The following is a 15,015-nucleotide window of genomic DNA, read 5'->3' as shown; positions in this document are numbered from 1 at the left end:
TTATGTAATAAATCTCACTTAGAATGGATAGGCATTAATTGCAAATACTCTGTAGTTTGTTTCATATATAATTCTCTCTCTCTCTCTCTCTCTCTCTCTCTCTCTCTCTCTCTCTCTCTCTCTCTCTCTCGTTCGTAGGTACTTCAGCATTAAACGGATCCACTCCATTTCACGCCCATTCTCTCCTCCCCCATTCAGTCAACAAGGGGTGTTTGTGCGATTTGCTCGAGTGAAACAGACTTGTTCACTTTTGAGGGAAGTACTTTTTAAAATCGAAATGCTTCTCTTATCCCCTTTTCCTCCCTTCTTTTGCTTTTTTAATTTCCCCTTCCCCCCCTCATCTCGAACCCTCTTACCATTCTCTCTACTCCCCCTTTCCTCGCCCTCTCATTCCCCTCATCTCCCATTTCCCCTTATCTTTTCTCTCCATCCCATCTTCTCCCCTTTTCGTTCAAGCGTCACCATCTTCCTCCTCCCTTTCCGTTCTCTCTACGTTCCTTTCCCTACCCCCTCATTCCTCCCCTCTCCCGCTTCGCCTTATCTTTTCCCTCCATCCAACCTTCTCCCATTCCGTTCAAGCATCACCATCTTCCTCCTCCATTTCCATTCTCTCTACGTCCCTTTCCTCTCTATTTTCACCTTACCTTTTCTCTCCATCCCGCCTTCTCCCATTCCGTTCAAGCATCGCCATCATCATCATCCTTTTCCATTCTCTCTACCTCCCTTTCCTCTCTATTTTCACCTTACCTTTTCTCCCCTTCCCATCTCCCATTCTTTGTATGGCTCCCTTTTTACGTTCCTTCCCTTTCCATTTCTTCTCTTTCTTCCTCTCCACTTCGCCCTCTCCACCATCCCGACCTCTTTTCTGCCTTCCCTCCGATCAAAGCGATTAGTTTATTTGAAAATGGGATTTTGTTCATTTTTGGTCGAACGAAGTTGATTAATTGAGTTTGCATTAGTGTGGGTCTGATAGTCATTTTATTGTGGTTAAAAAGAAACAAGTGAAAAATGCGCCGAAGTTTCTTCGGCTCAATCGAATTTTCTGTACAGCCGCTACAGCATATAGTCAAGGCCACCGAAAATAGATCTATTTTTCGGTGGTCTCGGTATAATGCTGTATGAACCGCGGCCCATTAAACTTTAATCACGGCCCGGTGGTGGCCTGGCCTATATAGTTGCTTGAAGCACGATCCATGGCTACCTTTAACCTTAAATACAATAAAAACCACTAAAGCTAGAGGGCTGCAATTTGGTATGTTTGATTGGAGTGTGGATGACCAAAATACCAATTTGCAGCCCGCTAGCCTCAGTAGTTTTTGAGATCCGACGGCGTACAGAAAAAGTGAGGACAGAAAATGTGCGGACGGACAGACAAAGCCGGCACAGTAGTTTTCTTTTACAGAAAACTGAAAAGAAAAAGGGTATGAATGTTGTCATAATAACACCGTTGGCTGAGGAAAGAGTGAGTTATATTATTAAAGTTTGTTTAGCAGGGATATGGAGATGGTGGTTGTGAATTTAATTACAGGTTGATGTTTGTTTATTCTGTTGTAAAATGATGTTTAATTTCTTGTTTATATTTGAGGAGTATGATTAGTTGTTGTAGGTATAAAGCTTGCTAGTAATATTTTGACCGATTTAAATTTCTCTCTCTCTCTCTCTCTCTCTCTCTCTCTCTCTCTCTCTCTCTCTCTCTCTCTCTCTCTCTCTCTCTCTCTAGCTGCTTGCTGCCACCCGGGTTTCCACACTATTCACACTTAAGCCTGCATGTAGCCAAATGTATGTGGATAAGAAATTTTCTAGAGAAATAATCCGCTTCGGTAACTTATACTTAGGAAAATTCTTGACTGTTTATTGTATGTAGGAAAATTCTTAACTGTTTATTGTATGTGAACGAGATTTTTATGTGATGAATATTGTTCAGTTACAAAATGTCTGTAAGAGAGCTCATAAGGGAGAGAGAGAGAGAGAGAGAGAGAGAGAGAGAGAGAGAGAGAGAGAGAGAGAGAGAGAGAGAGAGAGAGAGACGTGCTAATAGAATTCCACTTAAGTGGTGTTGGGTGAGAACCCCGTCTAGAGAGAGAGAGAGAGAGAGAGAGAGAGAGAGAGAGAGAGAGAGAGAGAGAGAGAGAGAGAGAGAGAGAGAACCTTTGAAAATATCGTGGATAGGAAGAAAGTTTGTCGGGATGAACATGGAAAAAATCCTCTTGTGTTGGAGTATGTTTGCATAAATCAGTATGTAAGAATGAGCGTGATGAAGTCAACACTGTTTAACCCCATATAATGAGCATGTCATCCTTTCGATAGGCATGGCTCCAGAATCAGCAACAGTATTTAGGCATGCACTGTTCGACAACATTCTGTAGTGTTTTGTGCCTGCAAGCACGTCGGGAAAATCAGCTTTGCCTTTGTCCCGGAGCTTCTAGAGCGTATCATATTTTTCATGAACGCCTCAATGTAACATTTGATTCATTACGTATGTTGAACTTGTGTTGTTTCCTTTGAAAGATTAAAAATTAAATGACTTGCTTTGTTGACTGAAGCGTTCATAACTACTTCAAAAATGAATCCTGTGTTGACTGAAGAGTTCATAACTACTTCAAAAATCCTCTTTTACTTGAGGAAAAATTACACGAAAGCTATATAATTATTATTAAGATATATCCCTCCTAAAGTACGAAACCTTTGCATCATTTCATGTGTTCATTTTAGATAACAACGTTTTCCTTTCTATTCATTTTCAGCAATGATACTTAGCCCCAAACTCGGAAGTCTTGATTTATCCTTGCCTTTCCATTCAGTTTGGTGTATTGTATATACTTATTTTCTTTTGAGAAAGGAAACTATTGGTAATGTTGAATCTGTATTATTTGAGTTCACAGTCTAGGGCGCTTAAAAAAAAAAAAAAAAAAAAAAAAAAATATATATATATATATATATATATATATATATATATATATAATATAATGTGTAATGTGAGAGAGAGAGAGAGAGAGAGAGAGGTATGTGTTAAACATAAATGTGCGTATATAGATCTCAGGAGGACAAGAATTGGTCCGTATCATAGTAGGATGACCATTGTTTACTAGACTTTGCTTAACTGTTACCGTCAGACAGCACGCCAGGCTGTGAGGATGAATAATGCAGTATTGGTGTTACGGTCATCTGGTTTAATAAAGTTTTGATTATCGCTTTTATATTTTGTAAATATCCATTTTAAAGTATTAATTTGAATCATTGGTTTTAATTGAATTAAATTTTCTGGTTAAAATGTTTGTGACTGGATTTTTAATTTAATGTTTATGATTTTTTCCTAATATCAGTTGTTGTTTCGTTATTCCCAGTGGAATTATAATGGAAGAGGCAAGTTCTGTGTATGTATAATTTTAGGCTTGTACATACGTTTATACGTATGTATGGATTACTTGTTGAATGTGGTCATGCACACGTATTTTAATGAAAACATGGAAGTGCATGATGCATCCGCTGTTGAAGTGAAATCTATAATGTTTCATCATTTATATCGAGTTATTTTATTTGTCGTGATTTTTTTTATTTGATGTTTTAATGTATTTGTCTCCTCTTGGCTCTGTTGGTCTTTTTGTTGAATAGCTTTGACAAAAAATATTGCCGACATAATACATACGTACGTACATGCATAGCTGAAGTGAAAAGTATAAGCTCTCTTAAATTTATAATGCAATAGTCCACCGACCCAACTTAAGCAAAGTAGCAGGATTAAATTGTCCGTGCTGGCAGATGGCCAGCTAAATGTTAACCCATTAGCAGCAAGCATCAACAACAACCAACCACAACAACAACAAGATTCTGGTAGTGCCTGCAACAGCAACTACAATAACATACTGCAAGTGCCTGCTGCTGTACTGGTGGTAGTAGTAGTAATAGCCGGGATTTGCCTTTGAAACAGCTCCTCTCGCTATTCATTTTGATTGTTGTGAATTCCTCGACTGGAATAGCACCGAGAATAAGAAATTTTACGGCTCTTAAATACGATGTATATCTTTGTTTACTAGTTCAGAAATGTGCTGGTAGGATGGAGGAGGTGGGCCGAGATTTAGGGGTGGCCATAGGGTCAGTTTGGATTGGAGGGGCGGAGGAGGCTTGGAAACGAGAGTGTTCAGTTTTGTTTATTTCCTCATGGGAACTTGCCTCTCTCTCTCTCTCTCTCTCTCTCTCTCTCTCTCTCTCTCTCTCTCTCTCTCATGGGAGGAAAATGGCTGCGGCATAACTGGAGATTTTAGTAATACTCTGTAGGTTTATCAATTTTTTTATTTCAGTTATTTGATAATTGAATGGTTTGGTTATACTACTACTACTACTAGTACTGCTACTACAACCATAATAATAATAATAATAATAATAATAATAATAATAATAATAATAATAATAATAATAATAATTATGGTGGTGGTGATCGCCATTAAGGAGCAAATTATCATCATCATTATGGCCTAGGTTTTCGGGAACATAAACATGTAGAATTTTGAGAACTGCATACAAGGCATCACATTTAATGTAACGGTTGACCTCATTCGACCCGCTTAACCAGAAGAGTTGTTTTTCGGGTCAGATATACAAAACCACCCAAAATGAAAATGACCTTTCTCCTTGGGAAGAAGACACTCGGGTCCCTCTCGCCCGAATGACCTCTCCTTATGGGAATAAACATCTCCAGCTAATTTTGAGTTTCTGAGAAATAGTAATTGGACTACAAACCTAAACGTAGGCGTTGTTGGATGCGTAAGGTAGAATTATAGAAAGTGTTGTTATAGTTGGCTCTGACTGAGGAAGATGTACAACGGTTCAAGCTTTTACTTGTTGGTGTAGTTTCATTTGTTTAGTTCCATTGGCTTAACAGGAAAGATTGACGTCGTGATATCTCTCTCTCTCTCTCTCTCTCTCTATATATATATATATATATATATATATATATATATATATATATATATATATATATATATATATATATATATATATATATATATATATATATATATATATATATATATATATATATTATATAATCATGTTGCAACGTTCAAACAGTGTTTTATGGGCCTTTTTTTATCTTCATATAATCATGTGTGTGTGTGTGTTTGTGTGCATGTGTGTGTATGCCCCTTTATAAGTACGTAGAATGAATTTGTAGTCATTTTTGACGGTATGAATACATTGGTATGGTATATAAATTTTAATCCTCTCTTTTATTTAAAGGCCGTAGCTCTATAATTCAGCTGCTACTCAGCATTGTTTAGAAAAGGTATTTGACTTCGTATTTCTGTTGTTCCCTTAAGTGAGAGTTGTTTAGCTTGCGTTCGTTTAGGCGAGTGGGGAATGTTTATGGAGTAGGCTTTGTGTTTAGAGACGATGGGGATGAAGTATAATGGTAAGAGAAGGAGCATATAAGAATTTTCTTTAGAAAAAGGAAGAGAATATTGGCTGAGGGTAGGAAGCTATTGTTTAAGTTGAAAGTGGAGAAGAATATTGCGATTTTGAAAACTTTATTTTCGGGACTAATAGATTGTTTTGCTTCGTGAACGGAACGGTCATTAATGGGAGCGTTCTTTGATAAAGAAAAATACCCCGGGTTATTAATTGAAAATGTACCCCGTGTTATTAATTGAAAATGAAAATATGGTTTATCATCTTAAAATTTTTATGAAAATATTGTGCAATTGTATGAAAATCCGGTTTTTTGAATTCATAAGTAAACTGTATTTTTTCATCGGAAAATACTTTTATGGCGAATATGAATAAATTTCTTTTTATACATTGAGTAGACTCGTCAGAGTATGGAGCTGTTCAGAAAATAGATATCCGTAAAACATTTGTGGATGATATATGATAGAGATCATTTATCATTGGAAAATATGCATGGTGCATTATTCATATATTTTACGTAATGGAGTGTAGTATTTGATGTGTGATTCATCTATTTTATTTGCAGAACACTTAAGTGAGTGATTCATGACTATGTGAAGTAAATTCCCATCGAGGGGAGAGGTAGGTAAATTCAGTAATGGGAATACAAAGGGGATAAGTAAGGGAATCGATGGGATTGGGAAATCTTGAGAGGAAAGCTTCGAAGTATGTGAACAGCTGTTGTTGGAAGTGGAGGTGGAGGAGAGGTGGGAAAGAGAAGGAAAGGAGAGGAGAGGAAAGGTGAGGAAAGGAAAGGAGAGTAGAAATGGTTTGAGTAGGAGGGTCAACTTTGATTGCTAGGCTCCTCTTCACCCAAGCTAACTCCTTTCCCATCTCCCTACCCATCGTCCCCCCTCCCCAACCTCTCTCTCTCTCTCTCTCTCTCTCTCTCTCTCTCTCTCTCTCTCTCTCTCTCTCTCTCTCTCTCTCTCGTGGTTCTTCCTTACCCATGCTAACTCCTTTTCTCCATCTCCCTACTCATCTTCCAATCCTCCTCCCGTACTCTCTCTCTCTCTCTCTCTCTCTCTCTCTCTCTCTCTCTCTCTCTCTCTCAGGTTCCTTCTCGAAGGAGCAAGAACCCGTGCTGGGACAAGGCCAGATTAATCTCACAAGGACAACAACAATATTAATCTCTGTCTGAAAGTTTTATGTTTTGCCTCTTTTACCTCCCGTGAAAAAAAGAAAGTGAAAGGAGTATGTGGTATTGCCCGCTGGGTGACCACGGCAGCTCGGAGGCGACATAATTTCTGTGGTCGTGAATGTGTGATTTGCCGTAATTTCTCGTGGAAGAAGTCATTACACCTCTTGGAAGACATTTCTGTTTGTGGGTTATTCTATTTCTTAATGAAATGTGTTGGTTTTTTTACACGTTTTCAGGTTTAGTGTAAAATGATAACAAAAACAGACGTTGAGCGTTTTGCTATATTTTTTCAAATATTTTTGTGATTACCTATACCATATCGTTTAGAGTAGAAACTATCAGGGTATGCAGTATTATATTTTTGTAATATTTTGGGGACTTTATAGTGTCATTCTCCAAGCTAGTAGCCTTCTAAGATGATAATTTTATTTTATTGTAACATTTTTGGGGATTTCTGTACAATTCCGATTTCCAAAGTTGAAGTAAAGTGCATATTTTTAATCTTAAAACTTTCAGTTCCTGGGAAATGTTATCTTCCATTTCCAGCGACTGTTTTCCAATCTTAAACCTCGCTTACAACCGTATTTATTTAGGGGCCGGAGGTATGTTTGTCTTTTCTGCGCTTATTGATGAAGTTCCTTTGCGCAAATATGATGGCATGTAATGTCTTTTGAGTTTTTATCTCTCTCTCTCTCTCTCTCTCTCTCTCTCTCTCAGTTCTTGTTTTCCCCTTTTGGTCCACCCATTTCTGTGTGGCCCCAAGGCTCCTAAGCTCCCAGAGGAGTCGGCAGCATTGTTTACATTGTGTGGTTCTCATTTGTTCCGCCAGGGGGTCTGACCGACGTAGTAGGGAAAGTTTCTTTATTTACCCTCTCTCTCTCTCTCTCTCTCTCTCTCTCTCTCTCTCTCTCTCTCTGTGGGAGAGGAAAAATGCACGCACAAATATTCTTTTCCAGTTTTCGAATTATATATTTAGTGCGGAGACATAAATGCGTTTTATGAGAAATTAAGTGAGACAAATCTGAGAACTGTACATTTATTTACCCTCTCTCTCTCTCTCTCTCTCTCTCTCTCTCTCTCTCTCTCTCTCTCTCTCTCTCTGGGAGAGGAAAGATGCACGCACAAATATACTTTACAAGTTTTCGAATATATATTTAACGCGGAGACATGACTTCGTTTTATGAGAAATAAAGTGAGACAAATCTGAGAACTGTACATTTGTACTTGGAGTAATTAAAAGGGATATTTCCTTTCTCTCCTGTCCCTCCCCCCCGCCCCGCCCTCGCAAAATAGTTCCATAGTTACAAACCGGTAGGATATGCAATTTGATAATGGTATATTTGACAACTGTGGTGGCAGCAAACGTTATGCTACAATAATTCTGAGCAAAATTATGTAATTCGTAATAATTCGGTATTGGGAAAGGGGAGAGTTTTCAGACCCTGGAGAGAAAGTAAATTCTCTCTCTCTCTCTCTCTCTCTCTCTCTCTCTCTCTCTCTCTCTCTCTCTCTCTCTCTCTCTCTCTCTCTCAACGAAACACATATCGTCAAAGGAAGTTACGTAATAGTTTCTTCTGCTTGTTAAATAATTCGTGTGGCTTCAAAGCTGATGGAGAACTCCATTTAGAACTCCATTTAGCTACAGTAAATGACAGAAAATCAGAGGCAAAAATCAGGAATAAGCATTTTACCGGACGATTTTAATTTCACTCAGCAGCAAATGACAAGTCTCGGAATAAGATACTGTGCGGAAATTCTTCTGTAGACAAATTGTAAGAAATTGTTGTTTATTAGATAAGCTATTTGTTGTTAATTTTAGCTTTATTATTCTGGTTCAGATATAATAATAATAATAACAGTAAATATCCGGTGTAATTTGTGCTTTTATTTTCATGTTATATAAACAATATACTTATGAAAAATTTGTCCAATACTGCTCTTAGCTGACGATAGCTCATGATATATTCAGAGTCATTGTGAAATTTGTTAGTCTTTTTCGCCTAATATAACTGGCATTCAGTATGATTGTTCGTTGTTTGCTATAAATAATAAGGATAATTATAATAATAACAAAATATAACATTCATCAAAATGTCTGCTTTTTTAATGTTGTTATGGAAGTGTAAATAATAACTGGAACGTTCATAATCTTTTTATGAGTTAGCTGTTATAAAAAATTGATCATCGGAATGACCAAGCGATTCAGAGAGGTTATTGACAGACATGCAAAAGTAGGACATGTGGCATGTGTGATTTATATTGCATTGGGGCTGGAGGATGAGAGAGAGAGAGAGAGAGAGAGAGAGAGAGAGAGAGAGAGAGATGTAAAAAGATTTTTAACTGGCGATCCTATGGGAAGATTAAGCCAGTGCTGGCACGGGCTCTTGCTCCTGGAGAAGCCCATAAAGTCCTGTATGGAGATAGGACTGAGGTCATCGGGAAGATTGCTGGATCGTTTGAGATCCAGAAGGTAGAAATTAGAAACATTTTGGAACTTTCACCGTTACTTTGATTTTTCTTAAGAATTCTTCTCGGGGGAACCGTTTAAAAACACAGACATTTGGATTAAATATATGTCTATTTTTTAAAATTTACTTTCGAACAATTTTCCGATACTGTCGGCATTAATAATTTTAAAAATTGTTCTTTGCAGGAGCTGTTAAAAACGGGCAAATGGACAAAAAGGCAAAATATTTCATTTCTTATTTTTTTTAATACTTTCAGTAACACTTTTGATTTTTTAAAAAAAATCATGATAGAAGAATGGAATAAAAAAAACTTAGTATTTAGACTTGAGAGTTGGAATTAAGAATGAGAGACTTTCTAATAGCTTTCTAAGCGTGCATGAGTAATTTTATTCGTCATTGCCAAAGTCTACATCGTCGTAATGTCTAGTAATATTCTTTTATTGTTATTCATCCCAAATAATGGATAGTGGTTTTTGTTTTCTCCCAGAAGCTGATCTTACATGCTCACTTTAAATCCGCTTCCACAATAGCTCTCTCTCTCTCTCTCTCTCTCTCTCTCTCTCTCTCTCTCTCTCTCTCTCTCTCTCTCTCTCTCTCTCTCATAGCCTATTAATCTGTTTCTGTGAAAATCTCTCTCTCTCTCTCTCTCTCTCTCTCTCTCTCTCTCTCTCTCTCTCTCTCTCTCTCTCTTCATAGCCTATTAATCTGTTTCTGAACAGCTCTCTCTCTCTCTCTCTCTCTCTCTCTCTCTCTCTCTCTCTCTCTCTCTCCTCTCTCTCTCTCTCTCTCTCTCTCTATATTCTGCCCCTCTCTTACATCGTTTAGTAATCTGCCCCTCAACAAAAGGTCTCTTTATTAATCTCTCTCTCTCTCTCTCTCTCTCTCTCTCTCTCTCTCTCTCTCTCTCTCTCTCTCTCTCTCAAATCTGGCATGTGTGTTTACTATAACTAAAACAACACGGAAGTTTGCTCTAGCATTTAATACCTTAACCTCCTCAAGTCCACAGCAAAGAGACACGGATTATAATACGCGTCAACTGCATACACAACAGGTCTGCATATGTGTATGCAATAAAATTATGCATAGGTATAGCCATTACAAGTGTGCATTTGTATGTACATTACAGGTTTGCACACATGTTTACATAACATGCATTCAGTCGTGTATACATTACAGTTGAGCATGTGACTGTACATCACAGCTATTCATGTATGTGTACGTTACCTGTATGCTCTTGTGTAAACATGACCGGGACGCATTTGCGTATTTGGTATTGGACGCCATAAATTGTAATCTTGCATTTCTGTTAAATACAGATGGGCAAAGATGAAGGGTAATTATTTGTTATTCCATAGCCTACAAGGATTTTCGATGAAAACTGTAAACAACGTAGGGGTAGAGAATAAGGGGAGGTTAAGTATCGTAAATTGTTGAGATTTACTGCTGATACCATCAAAAATAGTCTATATTCCAGTACAAGGTTTTAACGGGTAGGTGCATATGGAAATGTTATTTTTCATTCCGTTAACATGGACGGCTATCTAGGATGGAAAAAAATGAGATTCCATCAAAACCAGTCATTATTGAGATGTGTAATATTCATTCAGAACTTCAGTCCAGTATGCCACTTTGCCGTGTAAACTCAATATAACGAAAGAAAAATGATTTTTTCTTGTATTTCCAGAGCTAAAATGTTTATATTTGTGTGTATTCTTTGTTGATTTACTCTTGGCCGTTTTTCTGTTTACGGTTTTTTATATATTTCATATTTTGGTCTACTCTTTGTAGTTAATTTTTTGTTTTGAATGACAAACAATAAAACTGTAAGGCACGAGACACCTTCGACCTAATGGATAGCAATCCACAACGAAATCTTCTCGTTCCATGGCAGGGCAGATTAGATTTACGTCAGACTTCTCAGACTTCTCTCTTCTCTCTCTCTCTCTCTCTCTCTCTCTCTCTCTCTCTCTCTCTTTGTCTTAGTATCTCTGATGATTGGGTACATAAGCTGGTTCGCTTGCGCTGTCAGTGTTCGAGAAAGCGTAAAAAATCTGGTCACTTCTGAAGGGCATTTTAACCCGGGAGGTGAACATTGCGTGTGGGTCTGACCAATGATTGTGTTACATAATGGTGTTCTTCTCCAAAGAATGAAAGAATGGGTGTTGAGTTTTATAACGTTTCTAGTGTTTCAGTAATGTATTCGGTCATCGAAATTTATATATATGTATGTATGTATGTATATATATATATATATATATATATATATATATATATATATATAAATATAATGGATATATATATATATATATATATATATATATATATATATATATATATATATATATATATATATATATATATATATATATATATATATATATATATATATATATATATGTATTCATCACGTTCCATGTTTTCGTGATTCAGTTATACACACATATATAATATATACACTATATATGTATGTGTATATGTATACTGTATGTGTGTGTATATATATATATATATATATATATATATATATATATATATATATATATATATATATATATATATATATATATATATATATATATATATATATATATATATATATATATAGAGAGAGAGAGAGAGAGAGAGAGAGAGAGAGAGAGAGAGAGAGAGAGAGAGATCAGTAATGATTATGCACTTTACGAACCATGTACATTTATGTCTTCATATTTGTACAAGGGTTAGTAAACTCACTGAGTTATATTCCGGTTTTGCTAGTGTTTTATTTGCAGATACTCTTTTTTTTTATGCATCCACGCAAATATACCCACATCATAAAAACAGTTGGGTTCACAGTTGCTATCAGCTGTGAATGGGCGCTAGGGTCAGGTGTGGTCACGAATAAAGGGGTATGGTGCCAACACCTTCACCCTTCCTTTTGGACTTGCTGAGAACAATGAGTGTCTAGCCTTCTTGCACCACCTGTCATAAAGGGAATATTATATATATATATATATATATATATATATATATATATATATATATATATATATATATATATATATATATATATATATATATATATATATATATATATATAGATAGATATATATATATTCGCTGTGTAGATTTATGTATAAGATTTTAAAGAATCATCGTAATTGCTTGCGTTGTGAAGCTTTATTCACTTTTATTTTGTTATCCAATATTTTACATTTACAGCTTTGCTGTTACTCCAAATAATTAGGTATGATGAAACACGGTAGTTTCTCTTTATAAGTTTGGTTGTATAAGTTTTTAAATCGTTCCAAGGTTTCGAAAGAATGTTCAAGCTTATCTGTTAGGATGAATAAATGAATTGATTGTATCCGAGATCATTGGGCTTCCACCTTCCGTGTAAAGCTCAAGTAATGAAAAGAGAGTTTTAGTTGTCTAGTTGCCTGGTAGGAGTCTTGACTCTCGTAACATTAACAAAACAAAACTCCTTTTGATGTTGCACACTGACGTCACAGCTAGGGAGCTCGTCAAAGAAGGAATGAAAACAAAATGTGAACAGGATATAAAAACAAGAAGCATATTTATTTCTGTTAGAATGCATGAAAATGTGAGAAGACGGAAGTGTTGCATAATATGGCGGGAGGTTTTTACTGAGAGGTTTTCATTGAGATGGGTGTGCAGTTTTTTTTTTTTTTAAGAAATACGTTCTGGGTTGGAAAAATTAAGAGGGAGTTGGTGGTATACTGAAATGTGCGCTTTCTCAGAAGGTAATAGAATGCATATTTTAATGACTCATAGTCACAAGGGGGCTGAGATTTAAGGAAGTGCAAAAAGGTTAAATGAAGAACTTGAGGAAAGGGGAAGGTGAATAAAAATAGAAAAAGGTTGATGAAGAAATTTGCATGAATTATTACAGGAAGTCCTGGAGAAAAAGAGATCCATTTGAGACGTGACTTTGCTAGAGAAGATCAAACAAGCGGAATAAGTATAATCTTTAATAAATGTCGGAGGAAAAAACTAATTTAGCTTCAGCTGGTAGGGCCTTTAATGGGATATTTTAATGGAATATTGTAACGGGTTGGCTGCAGAGATTCGACGGAAGAGAGTAAGATTGTGTGAGTGGTGTGTATGTATATGTAGGCATCCTATTTGATTTGTTACTTTTTGTGTGTATGGATGTTTGCCTGAAATGGGGTTCATTGAGGTTTGATTGAGAAATGGAGGTTTATCAGTGGGTTCATACTGAAAATGAGATATTGTTTCAAAGTGATATCAGTGGTCCTGGTTAACATAGATATTGCAGGTGTGTGTGTTTTCTATTTTCTTTGGAATCTTCAGTACATAGAGAAGTTGCTAAATTTAGAAGAGAAAATTTTCCTAATTCAGCTGTTTCAGTAACGTTTAATAATTGAATTGCAGAACGTTAAATGAGATTATATTACTTGCATGATTTTTTTACAATCTCGTAATCATGAAGCGTGTATATGATTTTTCTTGTCTTTCTCATAAGAAATTCATTTAGTTGGTTATTGTAAATAAATTAATTTCCTGATATCTTCTTTTTTCCAGGTAAGGATACTTGGGTCTTCCATGTAAACACCTTTCCGGTGACAAGGATTTACATCTAATTAGGACCAGCAAGAATGTGAGTAGCCGCGCAGCATAACATTTATTATAATAAAAAACTTTTGGTTTTACATCCTAGTGTGTGTTTTTGAGAGAGAGAGAGAGAGAGAGAGAGAGAGAGAGAGAGAGAGAGAGAGAGAGCTAGCGAGCGAGCTATTCAACTCTGTTGCCATGGTAGGAGGTATCTGTAAGTTGGTAGGTAGTAACTGAGGTGTTAAGCAGTGGATGATACATAATGTATGCTGTATCGGCCTGTCCCCATGCTCGTCAAAAGGCCATGATATTTCCTTCCCTTGCTCTGCTCACGGACGTCGATTTAATGCTTGTGTATAATTAACAGTCCTTAATTATTTCAATATCCTAAAATGTTCCGTCAAACAACTTCTTTTACTCATCCAGCGGTTTCATGGACGAGTTGTTTCCCGAGTCCCGGAGCTGCTTTCAATGCTACTTTTTTTTTTTTATTCTTTGTGCGTCAAAAAATGTATGAAAACTGATCTCTACATTTTTTGTCTTCATATATAAATACTTGTATGAGGTATTCATAAATGCTCGTAGTTAGTGCGTTTAATTCTACGTTTTGCTTCAGTAAGCATCTTTATGTAGCAGTGTTCCACCCAAATGCATCTGTGAATTCAGGTATGCACGTTTTAAACGCCTGCTTACTTTTTGTATGCGTAAATGAAAAGTTTTGTACGAGGCCATATTTATGAAACTTGATTTTTTTTTTATCATTTTTGAATACTTCCAAAATGTATTCATAAAACTGTGCGTTGCTATGTAAGACTCAGATGCCTCCATGAGAGGCGGGTTGGTCAATAGCTTTCGACGTCACGGGAGACGCTGACATTTGGAGATAAAAGGAGGAAAGGTTACTTCTCTTTTATAGACCACCGCTCAGGCTGGTTACTCAGGCAGCTCGCTTCTTTGTTGTTAGGTGCGAGGGAGGGAGGGAGGAAGTCGATGAATTATGGAGAGAGAGAGAGAGAGAGAGAGAGAGAGAGAGAGAGAGAGAATCTAAATGTACTGCTTTATAGCACTGGATAGTGAGAGAGAGAGAGAGAGAGAGAGAGAGAGAGAGAGAGAGAGAGAGAGAGAGAGAGAGGATCTAAATCTGTACTGCTGTGTAGCACGGGATAGAGAAACAGAGAGAGGGTGAGAAAGATTTTTTCCTGAATTATATCTGAAAGTCCAACATTTAGTGAGGAGAAAGTTTCGAATGTTTTATATCTAGTACCATGTATAGAGAGAGAGAGAGAGAGAGAGAGAGAGAGAGAGAGAGAGAGAGAGAGAGAGAGAGAGAGAAATTGTTATTTCTTGTAAAAGGACAGAACGAGACTGCGAGAATTTAATGTAGGCATAATT

General features: G+C 36.6%; 1 protein-coding gene across 7 annotated transcripts in view; it reads left to right on the top strand.

The window, feature by feature from the left end:
• Positions 1 to 15,015, top strand: part of fwd (phosphatidylinositol 4-kinase beta fwd) — a 428,358-nt gene that overhangs the window by 213,386 nt on the left and 199,957 nt on the right. Inside the window, exon 1 of one of the 7 annotated variants that reach the window (XM_067097432.1) lies at positions 13,599 to 13,669. The exons of the other annotated variants lie outside the window; for them this stretch is intronic. The gene's annotated coding sequence lies outside the window, so the exon portion shown is untranslated. Of the gene's footprint in view, positions 1 to 13,598; positions 13,670 to 15,015 lie in introns of those variants that run through there. 7 annotated transcript variants of the gene reach the window in all.

Source organism: Macrobrachium rosenbergii, chromosome 1, assembly GCF_040412425.1.
Source record: "Macrobrachium rosenbergii isolate ZJJX-2024 chromosome 1, ASM4041242v1, whole genome shotgun sequence".
Classification (NCBI taxonomy): domain Eukaryota; kingdom Metazoa; phylum Arthropoda; class Malacostraca; order Decapoda; family Palaemonidae; genus Macrobrachium; species Macrobrachium rosenbergii.
The sequence above is the reverse complement of the archived record's forward strand: the minus strand, read 5'-3'. Positions and strand labels throughout refer to the sequence as shown.